Here is a 25,985-nt window from a genome sequence, read left to right as displayed (position 1 = left end):
ATGCCCTATAATCAGGACAGAGCCTATCCTTTCACCCTTCAGTATAACGTATGTCAAAGCAGAAAACAATAAAACCAAGAATAGGATCAAGCAAGTAACCAAAAGCTCAACGGAGCAACCATAGATTAATGTAGAAGCATAGTATACCTATACGCTCTTGCATAAGCTTGGTATAAAATAACCACCAAGTGTAAATGCTCAGTAATCTTGCACCAAGGAAAATATGAAATCTGTAGACCTGCAAGAAAACAAGCTTCGAGAGGACAGAAGGCAGACAGGGAAGGGCGTCTGCACTGATCCGTGGTACTACAGGAACGAAAATTAACAGGTAAGAACTAATTTTCCTTTCCTGTATGTACCCGGATCAGTCCAGACAGTGGGATGTACCAAAGCTTCCCTAAACTGGGTGGGACCGAGACAGTCCCGCTCGAAGCACTTGCCACCCAAAGGAACCAAACACCGGAGCATGCACATCCAGACGGTAGTGCCGAGCAAAAGTATGCAGAGACGTCCAAGTGGCAGCCCTGCAAATCTCCTGAGGAGAGACAGACTGACTTCTCCGCCCAAGAAGTAGCCTGAGAACGCAGAGAATGGGCTTTCAGGCCCTCAGAAATGGACGACCCTGACAAAGATATGCTGAGGAAATGGCTTCCTTCAACCACTGCGCAATCATGGTCTTAGAAGCCTGTTTACCCCGGTTGGGACCACTCCAAAGGATGACGAGATGGTCCGAACGCGAAAGTCATTGGTGACTTGAAGATAACGAAGCAAGACTCGCTTGACATCCAGTCGACGGAGGTCGCCCCAAGCCGTACCCACAATCTCCTCCGGAGAGAACGCGGGGAGTTCCACCGACTGGTTGACGTGAAAAGTGGAGACAACCTTAGGCAAGAAGGAAGGAACCGTCCTGAAAGAGACCCCGGAATCAGAAAAATGCAAGAAGGGCTCCTGACAGGACAGCGCCTGAAGCTCGGAAATACGACGAGCAGAGGAGGGAGAGACTAGAAAGATAGTCTTAAGAGTAAGATCCTTGAGCGTAGCGTGGCGAAGAGGCTCAAAGGGAGACGCACAGAGAGCACGAAGGACGAGGTTGAGACTCCAAGATGGACATGTGGCCCGAGAGGGAGGGTGGAGGTGTCTAACGCCCCTCAGGAAACGAATGACGTCCTGGTGAGCAGCCAAGGCATGACCATCCACTCGACCCAGGAGAGCGCCAAGCGCAGAGACTTGAACGCGTAAGGAACTGAAGGAGAGACCCTTAGAGAGACCCTTCTGAAGGAAAGAAAGAACCAAAGGAATCGAGGCAGAGCGCGCCAGGACGCCCGCCTCCGTACATGCGGACTCAAAGACCTTCCAGATGCGCACATAGGCCAGAGAAGTCGACTGCTTCCGGGCTCGCAGCAGGGTGGAGATGACCTCCTCCCTATAACCTTTGCGCCTCAGGCGACGCCGTTCAAAAGCCAGGCCGCTGGACAGAAGCGATCGGCCTGGTCGAAAAATACAGGCCCCTGCCGGAGGAGATGAGGGAGATGACCGAGACGCAGGGGCCCGTCCACGGCTAGATTGAAGAGATCCGTAAACCACGGCCTTCGCGGTCACTCGGGAGCGATGAGAATCACCGGACCCCGGTGGAGTTCGATTCTCCTGAGAACTTTCCCTACCAGAGGCCACGGGGGGGGGGGGAACACGTACAGAAGCACATCCGCCGGCCAAGGGAGAGCCAGAGCGTCCACGCCCTCTGCGCCGTGTTCCCTCCAGCAGCTGAAGAACAGATTGGCTTTGGCATTGCGCAGGGTCGCCATGAGGTCGAGATGAGGAGGACCCCACCTGTCCACTATCAGAGCCATGGCCGCGTCCGAGAGTTCCCATTCTCCCGGATTGAGCGACTGCCGGCTGAGGAAGTCGGCTTGAACATTGTCTTTTCTGGCGATGTGAGAGGCCGCAAGGCACTGTAGGTGACGCTCCACCCAAGCGAGTAGGCGGCTGGCTTCTAAGGCTACCAGGGGACTGCGAGTGCCCCCTTGGCAATTGATGTAGGTGACAGTGGTGGAGTCGGACAGGACTCGTACCACCTTGTCGCGGATCAGAGGAAGGAACTCCTAAAGGTCCAGGCAGACCGCCAAAGTTTCCAGTCGATTGATGTGCCAGCGCGACTGAGTCTGGGACCATGTCTGAGTCTGGGTCTGGGACCATGTCTGAGTCTGGGACACATTATATATATGTGTTTTATCTATCACATCTAATTTTATCATTTATTGATTTTAGTTCTTTTTGTTCAATTTGTGGATTGTTTAATGTAAACCCGAACGTTACCTGTTCAATACTCTATTGTTCAATGTAACGCCTTACGGCGAAAGTTTTGTTCTTTGGAAACCGTCTTGATTTGATTTGCACATCGAGAAAGTCGGTATATAAAAACCCTAAATAAAAATAAATAAATGTCCCCTGGGTGGACTGAGATAGGCAGACCGCACCCCAGCCCAACAAGCTGGCGTCCGTGGTTACTATCGTCCACTGTGGAGCTTGAAGAGGCATCCCTTGTAGGAGATGAGGAAGGGACAGCCACCACTGTAATTCGTCGGCAGTAGACTCCAAGAAGGGAAGGACTACGTGGAACTGCTCCGACACTGGTTGCCAATGAGACAGCAAAGCTTTCTGTAATGGACGCATATGAGCAAAAGCCCAGGGGACCAGATCAATGGTAGAAGCCATGGAGCCCAGGACTTGGGGATAATCCCGGGCCGTCGGTGAACATAGCGCAATCAAATTCTGAAACTGACCGATCAGTTTGAGGGCTCGCGCCCGAGGTAAGAAAACCTTGCCTACTCGGGTGTCAAAGTGTGCTCCCAGAAATTCCAACTCCTGGGAGGGCTGAAGCTTGCTCCTGGAAAAGTTCACTATCCACCCAAGAGAGGCAAGGAGCTCCAGGACTCGATCCACCACCCGTCGGCAAGAGGTCTCAGACTTGGCCCTGATGAGCCAATCGTCCAGATAGGGATGGACGAGAATCTCTTCCCGGCGCAAGGCCGCAGCCACTACTACCATTACCTTCGTGAAGATGCGAGGAGCGGTCGCGAGGCCGAAGGGGAGAGCTCGAAACTGGAAGTCCTGGTTGAGAATGTGGAATCGGAGAAACTTCTGGTAGTCGCGGTGGATGGGGATATGAAAATATGCTTCTGCGAGATCGAGGGAAGCAAGGAACTCTCCTGGATGGACCGCTGCAATGGAAACCCTGCGGGCGGTCATGCGAAAGTGGGGGACCTTGAGGGCCAGATTGACCCTCTTGAGGTCCAGGATTGGGCGGAAGGACCCGTCCTTTTTGGGCATGGTGAAGTAAATAGAATACTGGCCGGCGCCAATTTCCCTTTCTGGGACTGGGACCACCGCCCCCAGATTCAGAAGCTTGGAGAGAGTCTGGACCACCGCGTCCCTCTTGGCCCGGCCGCAAGGTGAGAACAGAAAGAGATCTTGAAGTTCCCTGATGAGGTCGAAAGCGTACCTGTCTCTGATAATGTCGAGGACCCACTGATCTGAAGTGATTTTGACCCATTCCTCGAAAAACAGGGAGAGGCATCCGCCAAGGTAAGGGACCGAGGGATGGGCCGGCTGAACTTCATTGTGTGGCAGGTTTAGCGGTGGTACGCACGGGCTGGCCCTCGCGAAAGAGCCGCCTGCCACGAAAGGACTGCGACCAGGACTGCGCACGAGAAGACCCCCTAGGAGTACTGCTCCGCCCTCAAGAAGCGAAGCGACGCTGACCCCTGAAGCGAAAGCGAGAGGCTGCAAAGGACCGAGAAGCCTTAGGGCGGTCCTCTGGAAGTTTATGGACCTTGTTGTCAGCCAAGGAGTCCATAAGCTTTTCGAGGTCCTCGCCAAAGAGCATCTTACCTTTAAAGGGAAGCGTGCCCAGCCGGGTCTTCGAGGACTGATCAGCCGACCAGTGGCGAAGCCAAAGGAGCCTCCGGGCAGCCACTGCTGAAACCATCGCCTTCGCCTGGACACGGACCAAATCGTAGAGGGCGTCCGACACGTAAGCGATTACCGCCTCCAGACGTTCGTCCTGTTGTGCCTCACCTGGCGGAAGCTCCCGGGCGCAGAGTAACTGTTGGACCCACTGGAGGCCTGCCCGCATCATAGAAACATAGAAATGACGGCAGAAGAAGACCAATCGGTCCATCCAGTCTGCCCAGCAAGCTTCACACTTCTTTTTTCTCATACTTATCTGTTTCTCTTGGCTCTTATTAACCTTAGGTTCTAGTTCCCTTTCACCCCCACTATTAATGTAGAGAGCAGTGATGGAGCTGCTTCCAAGTGAAATATTAAGTTTGATTAGTAGGGTAAACGGCAGCATAGCTCTCTACCGTTGAAGCAGACAGCAATGCTGGATATGCGTGAAGTATTAGTTTTTCTTCTCCCCTGCCATTGAAGCAGGGAGCTATGCTGGATATGCATTGAAAGTGAAGTATGCCTTGAAAGTCACATTAACTATCAAATATTGAAAAGCCTAATAATTGGTAATTGAATAAGCCTAATAATTGGTAATACCTATAGCCCATGAACCCATCCCTGTTTTGTTTTTATTTGTTTGTTTTTTTTCTTTTTTTAATTGGGAGATGGCAGCCCTCCATCCTTCCGCTCCGTGAAGGTGGAACACCAACCACTGGCCACTGGCATCCCGCTCCGTGAATACCTCTGTGGCTACTGTCGCTCCATGCATTGTTTTGCTGCATGCTCTTTATACGCGTCCTCTAGACCTGATGGATCCACAGTGTTTATCCCACGCTCCTTTGAAGTGCTTCACAGTTTTGGACTTCACCACTTCCTCTGGAAGGGCATTCCATGAGGCTGCTACAGCAAGACGCCCAAACCCTGAGGGCCAGGACGTCGAAGATGCGCTTCAGGTGAGCCTCCAGCTTACGATCTTGCGAATCCTTTAGGGCCGTGGAACCTTCCACCGGGATCATGGTGTGCTTGGCCACTGCAGAAACATAAGAATCCACTGATGGATATCGCAACAGCTCCAAGCCCTCTTCCGGGAGGGGATAGAGCTTATTCATCGCACGCCCCACCCGGAGCGAACCCTCAGGAGCCTCCCATTCCCGTAGGATAAGGAGCTTAAGCATGGGGTGGAAGGGAAAGGCCGAGGCAGGAGCCCGGAGCCCTCCCAAAACCAGGTTCATATCCTTAGGAAGTGAGGCCATGAGATTATCCACGGAGGGACTTTCCAGACCCAGCTCCTCCAAAACAAAAGGGAGGAGGGGCTCTAGCTCCTCCTTACAAAAAAGACGAAGGGCTCTGTGGTCATCCCCCTCTGGGGGGGGGGGGGCATCTGCCGAATCCGAGGAAGCAGCGGGGTCTGAGGACCCAGGAGACACCGGGGGGGGGGGGGGGGGGAACCCTGGGACCACCCGCACCCGAACTGGTCCCTGAGGCTCCGCAGCCGGTCCAGAGGTCAACGGCGCAGAGCGAGGGATTTTAGACGGGGGGGGGGGCTTTCATCCATCTCATGCAGGCTAGCTAAATAAGATTTGTGCATGAGGACGGAATCTGTGGAAAAAAGGGACCCTGGATTTACCGGAGGGGGGGGCGAGGGAAGGTCAGGACCCCCTTCCTGGGAACCTGCGGAGGCCAAATCGGGGGTTAAATCGAAAAAATCCGGCCCCCCAGCCCCAGGGAGCACTGAAATCGGCCCAGATGAAAAATCAAAGATGGCGGCCGTTCCCGGGCTCTGCCGACCCGGGAAAGGCCTAGCCATGCCGGGAGGCGTGGAGCCCAGGGCTAAATTTGCTTGTCCTGCCGAGGAAGGACCTTCCCCACCTGGCAGACAAGCAGTGCAGAGGCCCTATCGCGAAAAACGCGAGGAGGACAGCCCACAAGAAACACAGGCTGTCAGCTGGGACATAGCAACCTCGGCTGAGGAAAAAAAAGCTGAAAAAACAAAGCTTGATTGACAGCCTGCACAGCAGGAGAGAGCAGGCGGGAACCTGCTGCCTTCTGCTTCTCTGACTGCCGGTTCTAATCCTATACTGACCAGAAAAAGTTAAAAAAGCTGGTCAACTGCTGCAAATAAGTTAGAGGTAGGTGAGTACCTGCAACTTATTGAAAGTTAAAACTTTGAAACTTTTTTTTTTTTTTACTGAGCGCAGCAGCGGGTTCAAAACCCTCTCGGCAGCCAGAGGGGGAACGAGGCCCAGAGAGCGTCGGTCCCCACACCTGGAAGCGTACACGGACTCAGGACTAAGCAGGGAACCCCCTCCTGCAAAAGGGGACAAGCCTCCCTGAGCCGGGCAAGAGCTGTGAGACGGACGTCTCCCACACAAAAAGGCACTAAAGAAGGCAAAAATTCCTTCAGAGATTCACTTTTTTTTTTAAACAAGAACCAAAAGAAGTACTTGCTTGAACCTAAAGAGAATAAAGAGGCTGACTAGCCTACAGCAGAGAACCGAAGGGGAGATGCTGCACCTGCTGGGAGACAGACGAATACTGAAGGGTGAAAGGATAGGCTCTGTCCTGATATAGGGCATCCTGCAAGTTTTAGTCTGTCTCCACCTGCTGGAAAGGAGGCTCAACCCACTGTCTGGACTGATCCGGGTACGTACAGGAACTTAAGATTGTGAGCCCTCTAGGGATAGGGAAATACCTATAGTACCGGAATGTAACCTGCTTAGAAATGCAAAAAAGTAGAATATAAAAAAAAATGAATAAAAGAAATATGCCCACAAGTTGGGATGCACAGCACCAATCTCACATGCAATGCCATTTTGGCAAAACATGGCAAGTAAAATCGAAAGCATAAGCTCTGTGGGGCAGGCACCTTCAGCTGAACAATATGCATTTTGGTACTGAGCATCCAACTTTGGCTCCTGTCCAGCTTTAGATACCCTCTCCCCCCAGAAAGTTTATAGTTTGTTAAGCTAGCTATAGTTGCTCACCCCAGAGAGCTTATGCTTTGATTTTACTTGCCATTCTCTGCCAAAAGAGCCTTGGATGCAAGAAGTTGCTCTCTGGAGCGGGTACTTATAGCTAGCTGAACAAAGTGTAAGCTTCCTAGGGTGGGCATCTACAGATAAACACAGGTGGATGCACAGTGCTGATATACTGTTCAACTGTAGGTGCCCTAACTTGAGAGTACCAGAAATTAAACTCCTGGGTCCGAGGTGCAGTAAATTCACATTTCTGGTAGCCAAAGTTATTCTACTGTTGCGCCCATTGTGGTAGAAGTAGCTAGACACTATCACACTGGGCACAGCAATAGTATAATATAGCAATGAGAAATGCGAATTTACTCCTGCTCTGACCCAGGAGTTCAATTGCTAGCATTAATAAAATATGATTTAAGCTGCTTGCCCTTTAATGCACCTCTCTGCATTACTGGGGAACAGATAATGCATTCTTTTACATGGCATTTGTATACACCCGTCTGTTTAAAATGCATTATTTAAAACCCCTGTTACCATACCAGAGTTTACTTACTCCTGAAAAATGTGTGATAAAACAGGAGTAAAAACCTGGCTATTGTTAACGCTCCTTATTACTTCATGCCAAAACTTTTAAACCATCTTGTTCTTCTCAGTTTTTATCTTCAAACTCTGCTGCAATACAGGCCCCAAATTATTTGCTCTTCCTAAATATGGAAATACCAGTGTGGAAAATAATATGGAATAAATAATTTCAGCACCAAGACAGACAATACAGACATTCTGCAAAAACTAGACCCAAGTACCCACAATTCTCAAAAATGTTACAGAATTTCTCAACTGATTTTCCATGCCACTAAATTTGGGGGTATTCCAGGGTACCTATAACATAAGTGAACTGGGCAAACCAACATCTCTTCAACCAGGTAAGCGATCAATAAATGTAAATACTAAATATTCAAGGTTAAAAATGTATTACTATGTCAACAAAATATTTACAAAAAGAACTTTTGATACAATGTAAAAATAGACCACACACTAAATTCATATCTACAAAATTTGTTGTGTACTCAAACAGATTAACATGAGGAAGAATTTTTCAGACTATACTCAGCACACTGCTATGCTATTCAGTTACTGACTGGATAGTTATTAGTTGCATAATCATACTTTAATTAATTACTCAGGAAATTGTCAAGAATGTACGGAATGGTATGGGAATGACAAAACAATGATGCTATAGTTTCACTGATGAAGACCAATGACATTATTAGAAACAAGTAGTGTGAAACTTAGAATACTCATCCAAGCTGATTCCACAGCATATATTTAGGAATTGCAGTAAGCTTTTTTTGATTATAAAGGAAATTAGACTACTCAGATTCAAAGCAGCTAAAAATTGTTTTTGAACATTCTAAAGCACAGTCACCTAGAGGTAATATCCAGTAATGTAATAACTTGAATTTCATAATAAATGTGGATAAATAAGAAATGGATCTTGTTTCCCAAATGGCACCTGTAAGGCTCAGTGCACAAGAGGTACATGCTGAATACGGACAACTGTTGTGTTAGACGTTTAGTTTGTAAGCAATTCACATTCCATGAATTCTAAGCTTTCAGCAAAACTCAACTTGATACATTAATAGTGTCCCCAATTGCTTCTTCAGCCACAGTGCAACTATTATGAAAGGACAAATCAAAATACAGTTTAGATCATGCTACCCACCACTATAACATCAAGGTCAATGTCTTGACCAAGTCAAGAACACTCCTATACACACATTTCTCATGGTACTGTAAAATTCTAACAGATCCAGCACGAAAACCACCACAAATCCTAACAGATCATGCACTAAAAGAAGAAAGTGTTTGTGATGCCAAGCAAGGTAATATCAGCAGAAACACAATTCCTACGGATAAGTTAAGTGCAAAAATTGATATTGCACATGTTGAAAACAGTTATCTCCCAGAAAGTTACAATATGGTAAAATATACCCACATAGGATTACAAAAGGCCCTTTACTTTCAGCTTTCATATTTTGGTAGAAGGTTATAGCAGATAGATTCAGAATGTACACTATGAGCCTTCACATGTTAGTGCAAAGGAATTTCCCTAAACAGGAAGAACCTGACCACCAGGCCCAACAGCAGCAATCCAGGGACCAACAGCAATTATAACAGCTGCTGCGGCTCATTATTAGTCAGTAGTAGGTCACTACATGTCTAGCCAGCTTCAAAGATTTTTGTAATTAAATATCAAGAGTAGCTTACAGAGACTTCTGGTGGTACAGGGAATGAATACAGATGGGTGTTCTGTTTGGGAATTAAAATAAAGGAACTTAACTTAAAATGTACCACTTTTGTGGGAAAGATGCCTAAACTCAACAAATCCAAGTCTGCAAAACTAAAGAAATATATGTAGTAAAAGTACAAAAAAAATCTACAATTTTAGCTCCCAATCTGAAGAGCTTGATTACAAAGAGCACAGACTATTGTAGAAAGATGAAACTCAAATTCCAGAGACATGCACAGACCCTAACTTCAATGTTACTCAGAGAACATTTAATTCAGAAACATTGAAAATGAAGAATATTGAAAATAAAGTTAATAAATTACACTTCTGGACCTTAGAAACTAAATGTATTTTGATTTGTATTTTTTAGGCAGCAGAACAAAAAAAGTACAAGGTGTGAAGACAAAGTATTGAATATATGTGGAGTTATAAGTGCCCTTTATCATTCACTTGTAAAATATATTAATATAAAATCCTTTGCAGACTGGACTTATCCCGCTAAAATTATACTGGATAAATTTGATTCCCCTCTGTACTGGAAAAATTTTGGGACGAAGGCAGTTTTTTCTACTTATGCAATACCCTACACCACTGAACATCAGATTAGCATCAAACCTGATAAAATTTGGAAAATTAAAACCTAGCTCTTCTGAGGTGGCTTTTGGTCCAGAAACCACAACTTAGCCTACCTCACTAGAAGGCCTTTCCTTACTAGAAGAAAAATTCTGACTTCTTATACGAGGCAAACCTGTTCCCCATGACCTTAAACAAGTCTATCCAAACAGTAGTAATTTCGCTTCAGAACTTTAAATTTGAGATCCCATACATTTCTTCACATGCTGCTACCTACTGTGCCTATCAAGTAGTAACTTAGAACACCATAAAATTATCTGAGATGTAGCAAAACTCCTAGTTACTTTAGATCCTGGTTTTCCTTTCTTACTCTCATGCTATTAAAATCAATTTTATATGTCCTAATTTATTTGTCCTAAATGTCTGTACTTTGAACATAGCTGTTATCTACTGTGCCATACCACAGCTGTTCTGGTTAGGGAAGCATAAAATAAATTATGATTGCCTTATTATTCTACACTTTTGGGAAACCATTAGATAAAACATTGCTAAAACTGGTATTCAAATACAAATGGATCCCAAGTTATGTTCATTGGGTTATGTAGAAAAAAAACCCCACATGTGCAGTGGGACCACCCAAGTGTTTGGTCATCAGATTACTTTGAGCAGTCATTGCCTAAATGGGAAAACTGGAGAGTGTAGGACCTCTAGGAATTAGCTTGTTAAAAAGGGCTAAGTGATATATTTTGAACAAAAACAACCTTTCATTGAAAGATAATCATGATTAATATCTAAATGTCTGATCTCTATTCCTGCACTAATTGCATGGTATTTTATACTGAGCATAGGTTTTTTGGCCTTTGACTTCTCCAAACTCATCTTAACCTTTTTTTTTTTAAGCAGTGAAAAGCTCTGTTTCAGGAGCTGCCAAGACAACGGCAAGAAAATAGAAAAGCAATGAGGCAGTAACAAGGGAAAAGGCCAAAAGTTGAAAAACTTTGAAAGAGTGGGAAACATGTTCATGCAGTAGCTCAGACAAAGGCAGACTGAGAGGCTCATGAGGCAGTGTATGAGTGTGGGAAATCCCGCACGTGCTCCAAAAAGATTTTATAGAACTTGGAGCTGGATCTGAGTCAGCATTATGAGATGTCATCACCAATATATTATGGATAATTCATGTCTGCTTGTCAAAGAACTAGGTAAATAAATATATCTGAGAAGATTGTTCACGGGTAATAACAATCTCTCATTTTTGGATACCAACTGAATGACTATCATTTGTTCCTGCTGACAATACTAATGCCAATTGCCAAACATATATGTTTCCCGTCGATAGCAGGAATGAATTAGCCATGCTGTCCTGGGATCTGTCAATCAGGTCCGGGAGGCGGAGCTTGACAAAGCAGAGGTTAGGTTTTTTGTCCCTCTGCGGCTGCGTGTGGGTTCCCGCGCAGGAAGTGCAGATTCTCCTCAGTCTGTTCTTTCCGCGCGCGGGATCGCACGCGGAGCTATTGTTCTCCTCATGTCGAAATCGGGCTTCAAGCGCTGCTGCTGTGGAAAGGTGATGTCGGTCACGGACAACCATGACCGATGTTACCGCTGCCTCGGCAGCAGCCATGACGTTCCGAATTGTGAATTTTGTGCAAAAATGTCTCCAAGGGCCAAAAGACAAAGGGCCTATCGGCTACAAGAACTCTTGAGCACCTCAGAACCCTCGGATGTCCATTCTTCCCCGGGACCGGTGAAGGAACTAAAATATTCGACCCCACGATCAGCAGTGTCGGATCTGGCTCATCAGGTACAAGGGAAACAGAGCTCTGTAGTTCCCGAACTTCGATCCCCTGCTAGCCGAGACCCATTGCCAAATAAAACCAAAATGGCGCCGAAGGTCTTAGGACGTGACACGGCACAGACGAAAATATCTCGGTCACATAGACCAGGAAAACCACGGCGCCATGAATCATTGCGCCATGAGCCGCCATCTTCTAAGGTGCAAAAGTCTTCCCACCGTCTGGGGGAAAAAGAACATACGGCGCCGACAGGATCGGCTCCGAAAAGCTCACCTACGGCGCACAGAGATACTCGACACCCATCGGCGCGGGATAGGATCCGAAAGACATTGGCGCCGAGTACGGCGCGGGATCCACCGACGCCGAGTACGGCGCGGGAACCAACGGCGTCGAGTACGGCGCCGGAGCCATGGGCACCGAGTACGGCGCCGGACCCATCGGCACCGAGTACAGCGCCGCAACCATCGGCGCCTCCTGCGGCACCGGGACCGGCTTTGGCGCAGGAGCCATCGTCAAAGAAACAGTCGAAACCTTCGGCGCCGAAGAAGACGCAAAAACACCAAAGTTCCAAAGAAAAACAAAAACCAACAGAAATACCGACTGAACTGGAATCAATTGAACGGTCCACGGTGCGTTCAACCACAAGGTCATCTGAGACGTCTAACAGACATACCTCAAAATCAAAATTAACACGCCCTGAAGGGGCTTTCATCTGTGAACGCACGGGAGGAAGACCAGAGCTATACACTTTGTCAAGCAAAGGACAACTCAGTGAACAATCTCGCAAACGAAAATGAAGTTCCTCCTCAAGAGACTCCAGAGATAGACGATCATCTTGCTCTCATCAGGAGTTGCGGGAGTCACATCAGTCAAGAACAAAACACCAGGTACATGGGCAAAAATCTCATCATAGACACCATGACAGGACAAAACGTAGCCCAGACACCTCCAGATTGTCCTGGAGATCCCAATCACGGGATGCACAATCTCCAATTTACGTGACATCTTCTCAGGCATCTTCCCCGTCAAAAACCTCGGACGTAGGAAAACATTTGGCCAAACCAGCTAAGAGACAACAAAAGCCAGATTTGCCACAAGCTTCTAAAGATGCCTTTTGGCAATTATCGCAATCGTTGGCTGGATTTTATAGCACGTTGGAATCGTCCTTTGCGTTAGGGAAAGCGCCCTCCGATACTGAAACAGAGCCAACGTCTCCTCCTCCGAAGACCGGAACAAAAGACACACCAGCCTCGCCTGAGGGGATATCTCCACAACCCTCCCCGGCACGCTCCACCTTGCCAGAACCATATGATTCCATTTCTGATTCTCCCAATTCGTCAACAGGATTTCCTTCTGACGTGCCAGAAGGACAACAAGAACCGTATTCGCCACCGGAGGACCTATCTTACCCTCGCTTTTTAGAGAAATGGGTAATATACTCCAATTACAATTCCAGAAAGAACCTGACCCCAGGGCGGAAACCCTTGGGTTATTAAAAATATTCGATGTTCCGGGGGAACCTACCACGCTTCCTCCCCATGATCTCCTACATCGGCTTTTACTTAAGTCATGGGAGACTCCACAGTCGATACAACCAGTGTCACAGAAATCTGACATCAAGTTCCGCATCAAAAAGGAAACCCCTTATGCGCTTCCTCAATTGCAGCACGAGTCAGTAATAGTGGAATCCGCAATGCAAAGATTCAAAAAATCGAAACTTCATGCCACCTACCCCCCCAACAAGGATCATAAATACCTAGATGAGATGGGTAGGAAAGTTTATCAGAACGCCATGCTGACTACACATATTATGCACCACCAATTTTATATGGTGCAATACATGTACGAGTGTATACAGGCCACAAAGGGCTTACTAGCCACAACGCGAGAACAAATGCCTCAGACATTACATGATATGGAGGAATGCTCGAGACACCTCCTCCGCTCAGTATACGAGGGCATGGAAACTTCATCAAGAGCTTCAGCGACTGCAATAGCAGCGCGTAGGACGGCGTGGCTTCGCTCAAGCTCTATAAGAGAGGACGTCCATGAGAAACTCGCCAATCTTCCTTGCACCAGGGAACACCTGTTCGGTACTAAACTACAGGAAACGGTGGGAAAGCTGAAGGAAGAGGCTTTGGCAGTGCAGTCGTTGCAGTTCCATTCGACATACCAATCCTCAAGGCGCTTCTACCAGTATCCTCGCAGATCCTCATATGGAAGAAGATCATATAGGTCATACCAGGGATATCGCCCTCAGACCTATCCTAATTACCAAAGACAACAAACACAACATCAACAACCTCAACTGCCACGTAGAGGCAAACCACGGGCACAACGCCAACAGAGCCAACAACAGCCTGCGGCCGCCAAGCCAGCGCAATCTTTTTGAACCTAATGCCACTACCACAACCATCACCACCGCCAGGGAGGATCCAGTCTTGTCTCCACATGTGGGACCAAATAACATCGGATCAATGGGTTCTGGACATTGTAAGCCAAGGGTATCGTTTACACTTCCAAACAAAACCAACCCTACCCCAATTCGCAGCTACAGGAAATACAAGGCCTCACCCACAGCTCCAACAGGAGATAACCAATCTTTGCCAATCAAGCGCCATTGCGCTCCTCTCCAGAATCCACCACAATCAGGGATTCTATTCACCCTATTTCCTGATTCCCAAGAGGTCGGGGGGCCTGCGACCCATCTTGGATCTCAGAGAGCTCAACAAATTTCTCGTAAAGGAAAAATTCAAGATGGTATCGTTGAAGTCAATCCTTCCACTATTACAACCCAACGATTGGATGTGTTCCATCGACCTGAAAGATGCTTATACTCACATTCCAATTCACCCTTCTTCTTGGCGGTACCTATGTTTTCGTTACAAACACAGACATTACCAGTACAAGGTGCTCCCCTTTGGGTTGTCAGCGGCACCCAGAGTGTTCACCAAATGCATGGTAGTGGTGGTGGCACATCTTCGGAAACAAGGGATGACAATATTCCCATACTTGGACGATTGGTTAGTAGTGGCTCCGAGCAGGGAACTACTACAATCCCATCTGCAACAGATCCTTCAATGCCTGCAGCAATTAGGACTGGTAGTCAATTTTCAAAAATCTCAACTCCAACCGACACAGCAACTCCAATTTATAGGAGCATACCTGGACACTATACAGGCCAGAGCGTATCTGCCGCAAGACAGACAACTTCAGTTACGACAGCTATTACACAGTTTACGAACAAAACAAGTAACAGCGGCACGACAAGTACTAGTAGTCCTCGGCCACATGGCAGCCGCCAATTTCTTAGTCCCCAATACCAAATTACACATAAGAAGGTTACAGTGGGGACTCAAACGACAGTGGAAACAACACTCGCAACCTCTCTCGCAACCAATCAACCTTACCAAGGAGATGAAAAGAGACATCTCTTGGTGGCTCCTGCTGTCAACACTAGTGAAAGGAGCTCTATTTCAACCACCCATTCACAACGCAGTCCTAACGACAGATGCTTCCCGAAAGGGATGGGGAGCACATCTGGAAGTCTACGAAACGCAGGGCCTGTGGATGTTACCAGAGCAAACTCTACAGATCAACCTGCTAGAACTTCGAGCCATTCGCCTAGCCTTGCAAGCATTCCAGACATTCTTGCGTGGTCGCAGAATCATGGTGTATACGGACAATCAAGTGGCGATGTTCTACATCAACAAGCAGGGGGGCTCGGGATCCTGGACACTGTGCAAGGAAACATTACAAATTTTCCACCTCGCACATCAGCAGAGCATGCATCTACAAGCGACTTATCTACCCGGCATAGTAAATACAAGAGCGGACAGATTAAGTCGAATTTTTCATCCCCACGAGTGGACCCTCAACGGAGAAGTGGCGGTACAAATATTCAACAAATGGGGAACTCCAACAATCGACCTTTTTGCTACGGAACACAACACACAAATTCCCAAGTTTTTTTCCATACATCCAAGCTCACTCAGAACAGCGCAAGATGCCTTTCTGATTCCGTGGTCACGAGGCCTTCTTTATGCCTTCCCACCCATTCCCCTCATCACCAGAACTATTCAAAAATGCATAGCCGACAGGGCACAAATGATACTCATAGCCCCGGCCTGGCCCCGTCAACCATGGTACAGTTACCTCCTTCGCCTCTCCAGGGAAGAACCAATCCGGCTCCCGTCCCATTCGGACCTTCTATTTCAGGATCAGGGGACCCTACTTCATCCGCTACACTCTTCCCTCCACTTGACAGCCTGGAGACTGACAGGTGGTTACTAACACAACAAAAAGTATCCCAGAAGACACAGCTTATACTTCTAGAATCCAGAAAACCCTCCACTAGATTGAACTACAGTTATAAGTGGAGAAGATATACCACCTGGTGTACGTCAAACCACATCTCTCCGGTGGATTGTACACCTCATCAATTACTGGACTATCTACATACCCTTTATGAAGCGGGGTTAGCGACAGCATCTATTCGCGTCCATTTGAGTGCTATTGCAGCCTACCATAGACCTTATAATAACGTCACAATAGCAGCTCATCCTCTCCTCGCTAGCTTCTTGAAGGGAATGTTACACATTAGACCACCTTCTAAGAAACCAGCGATTCCGTGGAACATCAATATAGTCTTGGACCAATTGATGCATTCCCCGTTCGAACCCATGGAATCAGCACATATTAAATACCTAACCTGGAAGGTGGTATTCCTGGTCGCAATCACTTCAACGAGACGTGTTAGTGAACTTCAGGCATTAGTACACTATGAACCGTACCTACAATTCTTCCATCAAAAGGTAGTCCTGAGAACACATCCCTCATTTCTACCTAAGGTCATCTCCCAGTTTCATATCAATCAAACTATAGACCTACCAACTTTTTTCCCAAAGCCACATGCCAATGACCGCGAGGCATTACTCCATACCTTGGATTGCAAAAGAGCGCTGGCGTATTACAGGAATAGAACGTCGGACTCTTCACGACCATCCCAACTATTTCTGTCCTTTGACCCCAACAGACAAGGTCTAGCGGTCACAAAACGGACTATAGCAAGCTGAATAGTACAATGCATCAAGTTCTGCTATACAAAACAGAATATACCACTACTTCAAAAACCCAAAGCACATCAGACACGTGCCCTCTCCACCTCCTGGGCACACCTCAAACATGTTCAGCCCATAGACATATGCAAAGCGGCAACATGGACTTCCCTACATACGTTTACAGCACATTATTGCTTAGATCAGCAAGTCTCAACGGACAGGCAGCTAGGTCATACAATCCTACATTCCGCAACAGCTGACACCAGGTGATTGCCACTACCTAATACACTTTACCAGAACAAATAGATTAAACGTGATGGGAGCTTGTGACTCCCAGGACAGCATGGCTAATTCATTCCTGCTATCGACGGGAAAAAACAAGTTTGCTTACCGTAAACGTTGTTTCCGTAGATAGCAGAATGAATTAGCCATGCTGACCCGCCCTCCTCCCTGGCAATCACCAATATCACTCAACCATTCATGCTTAATCACAGACTGAGGAGAATCTGCACTTCCTGCGCGGGAACCCACGCGCAGCCGCAGAGGGACAAAAATCCTAACCTCTGCTTTGTCAAGCTCCGCCTCCCGGACCTGATTGACAGATCCCAGGACAGCATGGCTAATTCATTCTGCTATCTACGGAAACAACGTTTACGGTAAGCAAACTTGTTTTTATAGCCATTTCCGGGACAAAAAAGACAGCAGCAAACTAGAGTTAGGAACAAAATGGAGAAATTACTTACCTGATAATTTCGTTTTCCTTAGTGTAGACAGATGGACTCAGGACCAGTGGGTTATGTGTTCCTCTGCTAGTAGATGGGAGAAGGAGTCATGTTTCAAAGCTGACTTCACCCTAGATATACCCCTGCAGTGACCTCAGCTCTTCAGTATTCTCTTCGAAAAGCCATTGTTGATTAAAATTTGGATACAACTTGATTAAACCATTGGTTAATCAAACTAGAGACCACCAGTGTACTCAACCAACGTAAGCATCGAAACCAGCTATAATGCGGATGCCCTGAACTAGGGGTAGGGCAACGGCTTACCCATATTCCTATGGAATCGAGGTTCGCCTCATGGGCGATTCCTTGGCGCCTCTCCTGGGCAGCAGTGGGCGGGATGCTGAGTCCATCTGTCTACACTAAGGAAAATGAAATCATCAGATAAGTAATTTCTCCATTTCCTAGCGTGTAGCCATATGGACTCAGGACCAGTGGAATGTACAAAAGCTACTCCCAAACGGGGCGGGAGGCTGCCCGTGGTCCAGTTAGCACCGCCCTTGCAAAGGCTGCATCTTCTCGAGCCTGGACGTTCAGGCGGTAGAACCTGGAGAAGGTGTGTAGGGAAGACCACGTCGCTGCTCGACTGATGTCGGCGGGTTACAGTAGCTTAGCTCCGAAGCAGGAGAGGGCTGCTACTTGGACCTTGAAGGAATTGAGGGACAACCCTTTCTTCAGGCCATCCTGTAAAAATTCCAGAATCATGGGGATCTTGGCTGTTCTCCAGATCCGTATGTATGCCAGGGATGTTGAGAACTTCTGCGCGCTAAGCAAGGTAGCGATCAAGGATGCCAAGTACCCACTCTAATTCAGGCAAGCCCTCTTAAGGGCCAGACCGTAAGAGAGAATAGAGACAGATCTTCGTGAAGAATCGGGCCCTGCTGGAGAAGGTCCCTGTGTGGGGGGAGGCACAAAGGACTCTCCACGAGGAGTCTTCGCATGTCTGTGTACCACGGGCATCTGGGCCAATCCGGGGCCACTAGGAGGACTAAACCTCTATGGCGTTCTATCTTGCGGATGATCTTGCCCAGTGGAAGCCATAGGGGGAAGGTGTACAGTAGGTCCTCCTCTGGCCAGGTCTGGATGAGGGCGTCGATCCCTTAGGAGTGCTAATCTAGTCTGCGACTGAAGAACTGGGAGACTTTCGCATTGTGAGATGTGGCCAGTAGATCCATGGCCGGGAGGCCCCAGTGATTTACTGGAAGCTGGAAGCCTTTGGTCAACAGCATCCATTCCCCCGGGTCCAGGCTTTCCCTGCTGAGAAAGTCCACTGTGACGTTCTCTTTTCCTGCAATGTGGGAGGCCGCGATCCCTTGTAGGTTTAACTCCGCCCATTCCATAAGGGGGTCTTACTTCCAGAGACACCTGATGGCTCTTTGTTCCTCCCCGGCAGTTGATGTATTTTATTTATTTATTTATTTAAAACTTTTTCTATACCGTCGTTAACGTGGGTACCGTCACAACGGTTTACAGTAAGGCACAAAAGTAATGCTATTAACCTCTATCAGTTTACACAGGTGCCATAATGTTCGGTAACAGTTTTAATCAATGTTAGTTGTTTAATGAGTGTGAACACTATCATGTCCCGGTTGATTCTATAGCAGTTTTGAGTCAAGGTCTCATATCTATAAGTAACTTATCCTTTACTGATGAATTCTATTAAAACAAAAACATACACCCTAGTGACTTCTGTTTGTGAGGGTGTTTTGTCCCTTGCACATTGTCCAACATCACTCGAATCGATTGCCCCCAGAGACTGTGGCTGAACTGCAGGGATGCTAGTCTGATCGCTTGAGCTTCCAGGCGGTTTATGATCCAGTTCGCCTCTTCCTTGGTCCATTGTCCTTGGGCTGTCAGCTCCTGACAGTGAGCTCCCCACCCTCGGAGGCTCGTATCTGTTGTGAGGACGATCCAGCTCAGTGGGGATAGGCTTACGCCCTTGCTCCACTGGAGCCAAGAGCATACCTCTGTTGGTAGGTGGAGATGAATCGAGTAGTCTTGGGACAGTGGGTTCCAGCGTGATAGGAAGGAGTGCTGGAGAGGCAGCATGTGAGCCCTTGCCCACGGTACAACTTCCAGTGTTGATGCCATGAGGGCGAGGACCTGAAGCTAGTCCCACACCTTGGGGCGCATTGTGGTCGTCAACCGGCGTACTTGGTCCATCAGTTTCCTCCTCCTCAGGGGAGGAAGGAAGTCCTTGTTCTGCTTGGTGTCAAACTGGGCCCCCAGGTACTCTAACAACTGGGAGGGCTTGAGGCTGCTCTTGTCCATGTTCACGACCCAACCGAGTTCCTGTAAGAGGGACTTGACCCTGTTGGTCACCCGGAGGCTCTCTTCCAATGACTTCACCCGGATCAGCCAGTCATCCAAGTAGGGGTGCACCAGGGTCCCTTCTTTCCTCAGTGCTGCCACCACGACCACCAAAATTTTGGAGAATGTTCTGGGGGCGATTGCTACACCAAAGAGTAACGCCCGGAACTGGTAATGGCGGCCCAGTACCGCAAACCGTAGAAAACCTGGTGGTCTTGTTGGACTGGAATATGAAGGTAAGCTTCAGAGGCGTCCAGGGAGGTTAAAAGCTTTCCCGATTGCACTGCCATTATGACAGAGCGCAGAGTTTCCATGTGGAAGCGTAATATCCGTACATGACGGTTGACACTCTTGAGATTCAGGATGGGGCAGAATGAGCCCTCTTTCTTGGGCACGATAAAATAGATGGAATAACGCCCCGTATTTACTTGGGGTGTAGGTACCGGAGTTATAGCCCTCAAACTGAGGAGCTTTATCAGTGTGGATTCCGCTGCCAGTTTCTTGAGCTGGGAGTGGCAAGGTGATATCATGAACCCGTCCCGAGGGATACTGCGAAATTCCAGAGCATAACCTTCTTGTATGATGTCCAGTACCCATTTGTCCGACATGATCTTGACCCACCGCTGGTAGAAGAGGGAAAGTCGACCCCCTATCTCCTCTTCCCATGGATGGGCCAGCCCAACTTAACATAAGAACATAAGAAAATGCCATACTGGGTCAGACCAAGGGTCCATCCAGCCCAGCATCCTGTTTCCAACAGTGGCCAATCCAGGCCATAAGAACCTGGCAAGTACCCAAAAACTAAGTCTATTCCATGTTACCATTGCTAATGGCAGTGGCTATTCTCTAAGTGAACTTAATAGCAGGTAATGGACTACTCCTCCAAGAACTTATCCAATCCTTTTTTAAACACAGCTATACTAACTGCACTAACCACATCCTCTGGCAACAAATTCCAGAGTTTAATTGTGCGTTGAGTAAAAAAGAACTTTCTCCGATTCGTTTTAAATGTGCCCCATGTTAACTTCATGGAGTGCCCCTTAGTCTTTCTACTATCCGAAAGAGTAAATAACAGATTCACATCTACCCGTTCTAGACCTCTCATGATTTTAAACACCTCTATCATATCCACCCTCAGCCGTCTCTTCTCCAAGCTGAAAAGTCCTAACCTCTTTAATCTTTCCTCATAGGGGAACTGTTCCATTCCCCTTATTTTGGTAGCCCTTCTCTGTACCTTCTCCATTGCAATTATATCTTTCTGAGATGCGGCGACCAGAATTGTACACAGTATTCAAGGTGCGGTCTCACCTTGAATACTGTTTTATTCACCATTCCCTTTCTAATAATTCCCAACATTCTGTTTGCTTTTTTGACTGCCGCAGCACACTGAACCGACGATTTCAATGTGTTATCCATTATGACACCTAGATCTCTTTCTAGGGTTGTAGCACCTAATATGGAACCCAACATTGTGCAATTATAGCATGGGTTATTTTTCCCTATATGAATCACCTTGCACTTATCCACATTAAATTTCATCTGCCATTTGGATGCCCAATTTTCCAGTCTCACAAGGTCTTCCTGCAATTTATCACAATCTGCTTGTGATTTAACTACTCTGAACAATTTTGTGTCATCTGCAAATTTGATTATCTCACTCGTCGTATTTCTTTCCAGATCATTTATAAATATATTGAACAGTAAGGGTCCCAATACAGATCCCTGAGGCACTCCACTGTCCACTCCCTTCCACTGAGAAAATTGTCCATTTAATCCTACTCTGTTTCCTTTCTTTTAGCCAGTTTGCAATCCATGAAAGGACATCCCATGACTTTTTACTTTTCCTAGAAGCCTCTCATGAGGAACTTTGTCAAACGCCTTCTGAAAATCCAAATATACTATACCTACCAGTTCACCTTTATCCACATGTTTATTAACTCCTTCAAAAAAGTGAAGCAGATTTGTGAGGCAAGACTTGCCCTGGGTAAAGCCATGCTGACTTTGTTCCATTAAACCATGTCTTTCTATATGTTCTGTGATTTTGATGTTTAGAACACTTTCCACTATTTTTCCTGGCACTGAAGTCAGGCTAACCGGTCTGTAGTTTCCCAGATCGCCCCTGGAGCCCTTTTTAAATATTGGGGTTACATTTGCTATCCTCCAGTCTTCAGGTACAATGGATGATTTTAATGATAAGTTACAAATTTTTACTAATAGGTCTGAAATTTCATTTTTTAGTTCCTTCAGAACTCTGGGATGTATACCATCCGGTCCGGGTGATTTACTACTCTTCAGTTTGTCAATCAGGCCTACCACATCTTCTAGATTCACCGTGATTTGATTCAGTCCATCTGAATCATTACCCATGAAAACCTTCTCCATTACGGGTACCTCCCCAACATCCTCTTCAGTAAACACCGAAGCAAAGAAATCATTTAATCTTTCCGCGATGGCCTTATCTTCTCTAAGTGCCCCTTTAACCCCTCGATCATCTAAGGGTCCAACTGACTCCCTCACAGGCTTTCTGCTTCGGATATATTTTAAAAAGTTTTTACTGTGAGTTTTTGCCTCTACAGCCAACTTCTTTTCATATTCTCTCTCAGCCTGTCTTATCAATGTCTTACATTTAACTTGCCAATATTTATGCTTTATCCTATTTTCTTCTTTTGGATCCTTCTTCCAATTTTTGAATGAAGATCTTTTGGCTAAAATAGCTTCTTTCACCTCCCCTTTTAACCATGCCGGTAATCGTTTTGCCTTCTTTCCACCTTTCTTAATGTGTGGAATACATCTGGACTGTGCTTCTAGAATGGTATTTCATTGAGCCTGAGCCTGTCCCTTTTTTTGGGTTCCCAGTTCCAAAAGGACTAAGACTTCCCAGAGGGTCGAGGTGACTGGAAAAACAGGTTTCTGTAGGACTGGAAGTGCTGGGAGGCCCTGGCTCGACTCCTCATGGGAGAAGGGCGCTGAGACCTCTTTTTCCTGTCTTCTGATAGTTGAGGCACTGGATATTCGCCCCATTTACTGGCAACTTCTCCAACTCGCTTCCGAATAGGAGGGATCCATTAAAGGGCATATTTGTGAGGTTTGCCTTAGAGCAGAGCTTTCCAAACTTTTCATGTTGGTGACACACTTTTTAGACAAACATAATTTCGGGACACAGTAATTCAGTCTACTAGCAAACCAAAGGTTAAAGGTTAAATGAACGAGCTGATTCGCGGGTTCTATAAATATCTGCTCACGGAGACTAATTCAGAGCCTGACTATCACATCCCCCCTATTAAATTTGACAGGGCACACAGAGAACTCCGCTCTTTCCAGCCCAATCACAGCCGCGAGATCATCGTCTGCTTCTCTAACTATCCTATAAAAGAACAAGTGGCAGAAGCAGTTAGATCGCGTCCTAGATGCACATGGAATGGGCAGGAAATATCAGTGTACCCAGACCTGTCCTATGCAACACTTCAAAACAGGCAGTCACTGTGGGCAGCCACCACTTTTCTCAGAAACAATAATACTAAATATCGCTGGCTCCATCCATTCGGCCTCTCAGTCAACCTAGATGGGATTACACACAAAATTCTAAATCCAACTGAAGCCTACATCGCTCTCGCACCTCGTGGATATGATAGCAATCAACCACCACCCAAAGAACGCAGGCTGCCTCTCGCACCACCCCTGCAACCTGCATGGCAAAAGGCAGGCAAACAATCAGGCAGACTACGCAATCAGGAGGCTCTTCGCTTACCATGGATCTACCTGAACAATCCCTAATTTGGCACATGCCTCAGTGTTTTATTAACATGTATCAGTGTTCATTTTCTCAATTTAAATGTTATGTTTAATTTGGTGTATTCCAAAATATCACCTACACTCTCGGATACTATCTAACGGTCTATTTCAGACCTTATTTATTACTGGGAGCGAGTGTTGGGATCAGGGGAGCCATCTCTACCTGTTGTTACTTCACACCCCAATTAAGGGAAGGCGCTTGCCTGTATGGAGGGAATTGCAGGCCTATTTTTTTCACACAAGGACAATAATTGTTCTCTGGGGTTTCATGATATGCTATTCTTTCTTTGCCGGGTCACCCGTACTTGTATTCCAATCCAAGAACCAGGGTATCCTGCACCTAGATTTTTGTTACCTGTAGCTGCTCAATATTGCTATAACTCATAGAAGGAAATGTTGTATAATATTCTTGACTTTTGTGATTGTGGTTGGTGGCACACTAGATTTCGACCATTTCTCACAACTCATTTATTCACATGAATGGCTAAACTAAGAATAGTCTCCATCTACACTAAGGGGCTGAATTCTCCTCAGAAAAGGTCCCTGCTCTTTCGTGAACTCAATATACTTACTCCTGAGATTGTTTTCCACCAGGAAATCCACCTATCACGTAAATATGAAATCTTGATGAAGTCTCCTAAATATACCCCTCAATATTATTCGGCTAACACCAAGCTGACCAGATTCACCGGTGTGAGAATCCTGTTTGCCGCCAGCCTGGTAGTGGAATGCACTTTCCATAAATCAGATACTAAGGGTAGATATTTACTCCTTCGCGCCAAGATCAAAGAGACTGAATATACTCTGCTTAATCTTTATGCCCTTAACAGGGATCAATCTGAATTCTTTACAGACATTCGCCAGCTGCTCCTCCATACTTCAGGTGCACTTATTTTGGGTGGTGACCTTAATGTGGTGCTTTCTCTGTCCCTAGATACTTTCAAGGGTCACACCTCCACTGCCTTCTCTCACAGTTGAGCATTTAAGGATCTCATGGAGGATTTCCATTTAGTAGATACCTGGAAAACCAAATTTCCACGATCCCGTTCTTATTCCTTTTACTCTGCAGCCCATGACTCGTACTCCAGAATCGATTATTTAATGGTAGATAAATCTCTATAATCACCTAATACAAAAAGCCGAAATAGGTATCATAACATGGTCCGACCAGGTTCCCGTTTTTATAGACATTGGCCTCTCTTCCCAAGATCAGGGCCGCCGATTCTGGAGACTTAACGATTCACTGCTTAATGATCTTCAGTTCAATACGGCTCTGACCACTATTGTCTCTGATTTTTTTCATACAAACGCAGAGTCTGTTCAGTCTCCAGTCGTGATGTGGGAATGTTTTAAAGCATTCAGTGGTCACTTCATCTCCCGTTCCTCCTACCTGGGTCAATATTAACAGTGTACAAAGTTATAACAATAAACATTACAGTTACAATATAAAATTGATAAAAAGAGTAAAAGTAAAAAACAAATGAGGCATACAAAGTAAAAAAAAAAACAAGCAAAAAATGATCTCAAAATTATACGTTGCCATGGCTGATAAAGGAATTTAAGAGAAACATGTGCCTTTTTAAAGGCCTTAAGATCTTTTTGCAATCGTAAAAATAGTAAAAATTTGTAACCTATCATTAAAATAGTCTATTGTACCTGAAGACTGGAGGATGGTCAATGTAACCCCGCTATTTAAAAAGGACTCCAGGGGAGATCCAGGAAACTAAAGACCAGTGAGCCTGACTTCAATGCCGGGAAAAATTGTGGAAACTGTTACACAGAATAAAATCAAAGAACATTTAGACAGATATGGTTTAATGAGACACAGCCAGCATGGATTTACCCTATGGAAGGCTTGCCTCACAAATCTCCAACATTTTTATGAAGGGGTAAATAAACATGGACAAAGGTGAACTGGGAGATGTGATGTATTTGGATTTTCAAAAGGTGTTTGACAAAGTCCCTCATGAGAGACTTCTAAGAAAACTAAAAAGTCATGAGATAGGCGATGATGTCATTTTGTAGATTGCAAACTGGTTAAACAAGTAGGATTAAATGGTCTATTTTCACAGTGGAAAAAGGTAAACAGTGGAGTAACTCAGGGATCGGATTGCTTTTTAATATATTTATAAATAATCTGGAAAGGGGCATGATGAGGGAGGTGCTTAAATTTGCAGATGGTACAATTACGCAGAGTAGTTAAATATCAAGCAGACTGTGATAAATTGCAGGGTGACCTTGTGAGGCTGGGAGATTGGGCGTCCAAATGGCAAATGAAATTTAATGTGGACAAGTGCAAGGTGATTCATACAGGGAAAAATAACCTTTGCTGTGGTCACACGATGTTAGGTTCCACATTAGGAGTTACCACCCAGTAAAAAGCTCTAGGTGTCATAGTGGGCAATACATTGAAATCATTGGCTCTGTGTGCTGTGGTGGTCAAAAAAGCAAACAGAATGTCAGGAATTATT

At 46.2% G+C, this 25,985-nt stretch overlaps 1 protein-coding gene across 9 annotated transcripts in view; it reads right to left on the bottom strand.

Annotated features, from left to right (window-relative positions):
• MTMR3 (myotubularin related protein 3) overlaps positions 1 to 25,985 on the bottom strand; it is a 334,346-nt gene that overhangs the window by 276,441 nt on the left and 31,920 nt on the right. The window lies entirely within an intron of this gene.

Source organism: Rhinatrema bivittatum, chromosome 11, assembly GCF_901001135.1.
Source record: "Rhinatrema bivittatum chromosome 11, aRhiBiv1.1, whole genome shotgun sequence".
Classification (NCBI taxonomy): Eukaryota; Metazoa; Chordata; class Amphibia; order Gymnophiona; family Rhinatrematidae; genus Rhinatrema; species Rhinatrema bivittatum.
This window is presented reverse-complemented; position numbering and strand designations above follow the sequence as displayed.